The following is a 7,568-nucleotide window of genomic DNA, read 5'->3' on the forward strand; positions in this document are numbered from 1 at the left end:
TGCCACGCCAGTTTAGCTTGGGGCACCAGAGTGAGAACCCATCTTTAAAAAAAAAAAAAAAAAATAGCTGGGCGTCGTGGCTGGTGCCGATAGTCCTAGCTACTTGAGAGGCTGAGGCAAGAGGATCGCTTGAGCCCAAGAGTTTGAGGTTGCTGTGAGTTATGACATGACCACACTCTACCTGGGGCCCCAGAGTGAGACTCTGTCTCAAAAGAAAATAAAGAATAAGGAAAATAATTATAGTACAAAGAAAGAAACAGTGTCTGGCTCATAGTAGACTCTCAATAAATATTGCAAAATGAATCAACTGCTTGCTATAGTCTCTGCCTGAGCATTCTGCCTTCTGCCCTCCTGCCTGGTTCTGGCTGAGGAAGGGCTGGGTTTTGCTGTGCTCTCACTTCCTCTCTTCCCCTTCAGCTGCCTTGACCTCCTGTCTGTCACAAAGTGTACTTAGAATCAGCAAACAGACCCTGTAAAAGTAGTAGCCTGCTTAGTCAGCAGGTCTGATTCTCAGACATCCTCTCTGCGGAGGTTGGAGGTGCTGGCATGGCCAAAAGCAAAATCCTGCTGCTCTGAGCTGCCCCCAGGATGACCGTGAGAGCCCCAAATTGGATTCTGCTTCTGCCTTGCGAATCCCGATAGACCTGCCAACCAATTCCCTGTTTCGAAGGATGATTTATAGCTTTGGGTGAGTTAAGAGGCAAAATGAACACAGCATGATTTTCAGATCACAGGCTGGGAATGTTCGGCCTTGGCAGAGAGAAAAATCATCTTTGCCTTGTAAACGGAGCAAATATGATGTTGAAGAGGGAATAAATCCAGGCCCCCAGATGTCATTTTCACAATTGCTTTTCAGCATGTGACTTGTGGTACCTTCTGCAAACCATTCACACTCCCCTGAGTGTGTGCACACACACACCAGTCTGGCTGGGTCTTTTTGTGGGGGTGTAAGTTACTCCACCAATGTGGCTGCTTTGGGAACTGCAGATTTTGCCAAAGAGATGGTTTGTGAAAACCACCTGCTTCCCAGTTTTCCTTGGAACTCCACATTGCCTGCTCTAAGTTCATTTCCTGGAAGTAGCAGCTTTGACCTCAGAGATAACTTCGGGATTCAAATCCCATCCCCAGCATTTACCAGCTGAGTGAAACTGAGCAGAGTCACAGACTCTGTGAACTCAAGTTTAGTCACCTATGAAATGGGAGATGAGGGGGTCACATAGTAAGTCGTCACCTAACATTGCATCATTTCCTTCCCTACATATATGCGTACCCTTCCCAGTGTCTTTGGTTGGGTAACAGAGCATCTGGCTTATCTGGCTGAAAATACTATAACCACTTTATGAGTTTTGGTTTTTGGAGTTTTTTTTCTTCTGGAAAAAATATCCAGTTTCTGGAAAATCCTTGTTAAGCTATGCTGCTCACTGATTCTGGCAGGGAACGGTGCACATTCCTGACCCAGGCTTTGAGTTTGTTTTGAGAAACAGCTGTCATCAGCTTTGCAAGTGGTGGTGTTGCAATTCCTTGGACAGAACCAGTCAGGTTTAAGGGCAGCCAGCAAACCTTCCTGGTAGTCACATGTTTTGGGAACCTTGAATGCTCCATCTGGAGGCCAGAGGCTATAAAAGTCAGAGGAAATGGCTTAGAAGCACCAGTCACTGGTGGCCAAGCCTTTCGCACAAGGAGGATGATTGGATGAAAATATTAACTCCAGTGTTGACCAATGGACAGGAACTTGCCATTCATAGACAAATACTGCAGCCTCCCCTGGGCTTTGAATGACACATCTACAATTCTTCAGCCACCACCTGGTGACCAAAATGTCCCTCAAGTCAGCTGGGTGATCACTAAAGCTAAATTAGCCGGCTGGGTTGTCTTGCCCTGTCACTGCTGACTGACCACTCATGGTTCAGTACTCTGCACCTCCTCCTTCAAAGATGCTTTTTTGCCAAGCAGTTTCTAATTAAAATGTATCTTGGCCATTTTCTTTTTCTTTAAAAGACTTCCCACCACTACAGAGCATAATTTATTTCTCTAGAAAATATAGGAGCAGGTTGTTGATAAAAGAAAATTGGAGCTTGGGAGCCTTGGTTCTGTGTCCCACTCTGATGCCAACAGCTGTGTGAGCAGACAGCATCCTTGGGCCTCATCTCTTCATCAGCACAAAGGGGTGTGTGTTCAGGGCCCTCCATTGTTCTCTCTGTCCCCTCTGCTGCTGATTACTAGGTGGATTATCCTTCTCTTCCCTTCCCGTCCCTTCCCGTCCCTTCCTATCCCTTCCCGTCCCTATCCGTCCTGTTTTTCTTCTTTCTTTCTTTCCTTTCTTCCATTTCTGAGAGGGCATTTGGGCCAGTACTGGTCCTTTTAGAATCTGAAATTTTAGCAACAAGTCTTGTTCTTGTCGGGGAGGAGTGAGTCAGGGTGTCTATTCACAGAGCAAGTCACTGGGGATGTATTAGATGATTCATATTGAAACTGACATTCCCTCCTGGTAGCTGTGTGTTTCGCCCACTTTCCAAAGACTACTTCTTCCTTGGAAACAAGGCTGAGCCTACAGCAACCAGCCTCCTTTTCTTCTCACTGCATTGATGGCAAGCACTTGCCAGATTTGCCAGCAAGCTCTGTGACAAATAGGTGTGTAGATTCCCAGAACTTCAGCCTGTCAGTGCCAGTTGGAGTCTTTACAGCCTGAGGAATGGGGAACCAGGTGCTGAGAGGAGCAGGGACTTACCTGCCAGGATTTGAGCCCTGGTCTTCTAACTTGAATCTTGACTTTTTTTTCTTTTTTAATTACTTTGTTAAACTTGAGGTATAACTACTAACATACATATATAGTAAAATGCACAAATCTTAAATGAACAGCCCAGCAGATTTTACATGGACAAGATAGAGAGCGTTTCCCTCACCCTGGAAGGTCCCCTAAGACCCTTTCTGGTTAGTAGCCTCCCAAGGGTTGCACTGACTTTCTGACTTTTATCACCATTGATTAGTTGCATCTGCTTTCTTTCTTCACTGAGTATTATATCATGAGCAGTAGTTTATTGCTTTTCAAGTTTACCCGTTCTGTTGCTGGACGTTTCTCTTTCCCGTATTTGGTAATTATGAGTAAAGCTTCTGTAAGCACTTTTTGTTTGCTTGTTTACAATTTAGTGGTTGTTAGTATATTCACAGAGTTTTGCAACCATCATCACAATCAATTTTAGAACATTTATATCATCCCAAAAAGAAAACTTGTGCTTATTTATTCCTCATTTCTCCCCATTATCCTTCCCCCTCCCACCCCTAAGCAACCGCTAAACTATTTCTGTCTCTATATAGATTTGCCTATTCTAAACACTTCATAAATGGCATCACAGAATAGCTGGTCTTTTTTGACTGACTTCTTTCACTGTGCATAATGCTTCGAGGTTCATCCTCATTGTAGCATGTGTCAATACTTCATTCTGAATATATTGTTATTTAGAATTGCCAGATAATATTCCCTTGTGTGGGTAAACAGACATTTTATTTGTTCAGCCATGGATGGATGTTTAGATTGTTTCTCCTATATTTCTGGTATGAATAATGCTTGTATGAACATTTATGGAGAAGTTTTTATGTGGACATAGATTGTCATTTCTCTTGGGTATATGCCTATGAGTGGAATTGCTGGGTCATACAGTAACTCTGCGTGTGATCTTTTGAGGAACTGCCAGACTGTTTTCCATAGCAGCTGCACCATTTTACAGTCCCTCCAGGAGTATATTTTGAATACTTTTTGTGTATGACTTTTGGTGGAAATAGCAGTTGTTTCTGTAGGGATATACCCAGGATTTGAATACTGGGTTATACTGTATTAGTATATTAAGCTTCAGTTGGATGCCGCTGGTTTTCCCAAAGTGGTTAAAATAATTGGTAGTCCTGCCAGCTACGTGTGAGAGTTCTAGTTGCTCCATTTTCCTCGCCAGTGCCTGCTGTTGTCGGTATGTTTAACATTAGCTTCCTGCTGAATGCTGCCTCTCCCTTGATTAAGACCCCCATGCTGAAAGCCCTAGCTTCCCTGCGTGTGTTCCCCAAAGCTGTCGTACTCAGCCCTGATTGGCAGTCTCTGCTCTTCCTGCTTTAACTTAGAGGTAAGTCAGGGCTCCTACACCAATTTCCTCAATGCTGCTTATATCAGAAGGAGCAGTCGGCAAAGTCTTATTTCACTACCTTCTTCCCACATTGTCCTCCCAGTGCTATTAGGTGGCCTCTCTGCTTCCCAGTCCACCCTAGCTCAGCCCTGACAGGGTTACCATGGCATGAAATAGAACTTCTCCAGTTTGGTGACTGTATCAGGAAAAGAGGATTACTGGAGAAAATGTTGACCTGGAAGTCAGGAGACTTAGCCACGTTTTCACTCCATCACTAACTCACTGGGCAGGGATCATATCTGCTTTCTGAGCCTTAGTTTTCTGTCCTGTAGAATGGAGATGATGACATCTTCTTGTAGGATTGTTGTTTGAGATCATGCAAGACCATCCCTCCACCTGTCAGTTATTGTTCAGTGCCTGCAATGTGCCAGGCACAAAGACAATGTCCCAGGCACAAAGCTAGCAGCAGGGAGTAAGACAGAAGCCCAGTGGACCTCCTCGGCTAGTGAAGATCCAGGTGCATAAGTTTGTATTGTGAGTGCAATGAGATACAGGCTCACACCAACACTGCTTATCTCACTCTTGGAGGGATGGGCTTCCAAACAGTTTCTGGGGGTGGGGGGCCTTACACTGAGGCTAGAAGCAGGAATAAAGAAACATGAGGGAAAGGGGCACAGCACGGAAGCACACGTTCCAAGGCCTAGAGGGGGTGTGGAGGAAGACCTTGGCCCCTAGGGGTATAAACTGATGTTTAGTGTGGCTAGAGTGGGTGGGGGTGTGGTAAGAAACCGTCTGTGAGCAGCCAGTGGTAGAGACAGAGTTGGCTCCACAGTGAGTGAGTACCAAGCTATGGCCACTACTCTGGAAGGTAGGAGCCAGGACTTCACTCCCCACTGTTGCTTGATGTGGCAGACAGATTGGTTTCCAAGCTCCACAGACGGCTGTTCTCCCAAGCATAAACAGTGGGCATGAGAACTACGCAGGGATCAATAGGAATTGTTGAAAAATTCTGAAAAGAGAGCCTGGAGGAAGACAAAGAGGCCCGGAAGTGTGTTGTCAGCACAATTTGGTGCTAATACTCAAGTTTATTTTTCTTTTCATCAAGTCTGAAAGGCGGTTTCAAATCCACTGCCCTTGGGGGTTTTTTGTTTTTGTTTTTGTTTTTAATGACTGGATAAAGCACAACTGCATTTTCTCCCCCAATAACTTTGAATTCTGGGAATAGGCCATGTGGGACAATTACTGTTGTCTAATCCCTCTGATGGCCGGGCAAATGATTAGGACTGGGAGGAAGGAAGCCGCAGGGCAGAGGCCCTCTGCCTGTTTCTCACTTACTTCCAGCAGGCAGACTACAGCTCCCCAAATAACCCTCTTCCTAAAATCACTAGGTCATATGCTTAGTGAAAGAAGTCAGTCACAAAAGACCACTGCGTCCGGAGATGTACATGGTGACGTGGAGAGTTTGAATTATTTCTTAAGTCTTCCTTCGATTCTGTGACTTTATTATGAGCTCCTATTTTGTGCCAGGCTGGGAGATGGGACTGCAGTGGGGAAGAGGGTGTGAAATGAGCAAGACACAGTGGGCTCTTTGGAGATGAAACAGATGCCATCCACCTGTGCCTCCAGACAGAATGCCTGCCTAAGGGACATGTCTGCATCTACAGGAGAGAAAGCAAGTGTCTAAGAAGAGGTGCTCGTCAAGTTCCTGAGACCCTTTTAAATGTCACAGGCAGTAGTGCTGGGGCCCAGGGAAAGCACCATACAGCCATGCTGTGGTCCTTGTCTTCCTCACCAGGTGAGGGCCTGAAAGCCTGCACCTGCTCAGACCCCATGGGAAGTCTGTCACAAAAGGTGACAAACCCACTAATAGCTCAGTTCTTTGTCTCTGTTAGTATTGGACAGGAAAGACAGAGCTGTGGGCACCCACCTGCTAGCGCAGGCACCTTCCCCTGAGTTTCAGTTATTCCTTAGGATAACTGTTTATAGGGGGGTGTCATTATGAGGAGGAAACAGAGACTCAGAGGAGAGGTGACTTGCCAAGCCTGCATGCCCCACACCTAGGCTTGCCTGTCTCCAAAGCCCACACGTGCTCTCTGTCTCAGAGACTGGAAACTTCCCAGGGGGAAGGACCTCCCACTTAACCTGCCTTGTGAAGCACCAGATGGCCAACCAGATGGCACTTTTGGGGGGTACCCAGGGGTAACAGTGGACAGCAAAGTAGGGCTTCTTTCTTTTTTAAATTTAATTTAATTTAATTTTGTTTAGCAAGCCCAGGCCGGGTTTGAACCTGCCATTCCTAGTACATGGGGCCAGCACTCTAACCACCGAGCTATAGGTACCCCCAAAGTAGGACTTCTGTGTATTCTGAGAGGGGACTGTGATATTCTTTTGACCCTGCTTGTTCTAGCCTCTTGTATTCCTCTTCCTTGTATTAGAGTTTTAAAATAAGCCAAAACAGTTTTCTTCCCCAAACCAAGGAAGATAAGATCCCAAACACCCAGATAAGGCATAAGAGTCACAATGACCAAGAGGATATCCCTTTAGGCCTGTGGCACCCAGATGAACTATGGAAAGCCTCCTCTGCTATTCTTGCCCAAAGTGAACAGCAAGGTCCCTTTTCCTACTGGCAGTGTGGTTCCATCTGAAGGCCCTTGACTTCCCAGATCCAGACATAAGTACAAGAGCAGGTCCCACAGCCAGTGGAGAGACGTGTTCCATGGGCTTTTCAAATTCCGAGAGTCAAGGCTGTGGCTCTCCCTCCTCCTCCAGGAGCAAAGCTGGGCAGCTTCTCAGGAACCATCTCCAGACACATCTGAGCCTACATCTGAACACGCTGACAGGGAGGAAGCAAAACCCTGGAGGGAGGATCCTACTGATGTGAGGCAATTAAAGCAACTAGTTAGGAGCATAGGTTTGGGCCCCAGGGTGCCAAATCGGTTCATCATTTTTTTGGCTGCGTGACCTCTGGCAAGTGAATTAACCTTTCTGTGCCTCAGTTTCCTCTCCTGAAAAAATAGGAATTATAGTACCTCCCTTATAGAGTGGCTGTGAAAATTCCAGTAGCTAATTCATTGTGAAAGGCTTGGGATAGTACTAATAGTAGCTGCTGTGGTCAGGTCATCGTTATCATCATCATCATGATCTTTATCACTAACATGTTATCAAAGCTGCCTGGGGGAAGCAGGAAAGTTGTGTCTCATCCCTGCTGTGCCAGTGACTGCCTGTGTGACCTTGGGCAAATCACTTTCCCCATCCCTCCCCAGGACTCAGTCTCACTATATATGAAATGCACAATTTGAATAAATTTGTGCTTTTAACCTGGAGAAAGCATTTTATGCAAACATAAACTTCCAGGTTACATCTCCAGAAATTTTGCTTCGTTGAACCTGGAGCTGGCCCAGGGATCTGCATTAAAAATAGAGTTTCCGGCTCGGCGCCTGTGGCTCAAGCGGCTAAGGT

At 45.9% G+C, this 7,568-nt stretch overlaps 1 protein-coding gene across 1 annotated transcript in view; it reads left to right on the forward strand.

The window, feature by feature from the left end:
* MAN1C1 (mannosidase alpha class 1C member 1) overlaps nucleotides 1-7,568 on the forward strand; it is a 146,864-nt gene that overhangs the window by 68,239 nt on the left and 71,057 nt on the right. The window lies entirely within an intron of this gene.

The sequence above is a fragment of the Otolemur garnettii genome, unplaced genomic scaffold (assembly GCF_000181295.1).
Source record: "Otolemur garnettii isolate 467f Iridium unplaced genomic scaffold, OtoGar3 scaffold00156, whole genome shotgun sequence".
Classification (NCBI taxonomy): Eukaryota; Metazoa; Chordata; class Mammalia; order Primates; family Galagidae; genus Otolemur; species Otolemur garnettii.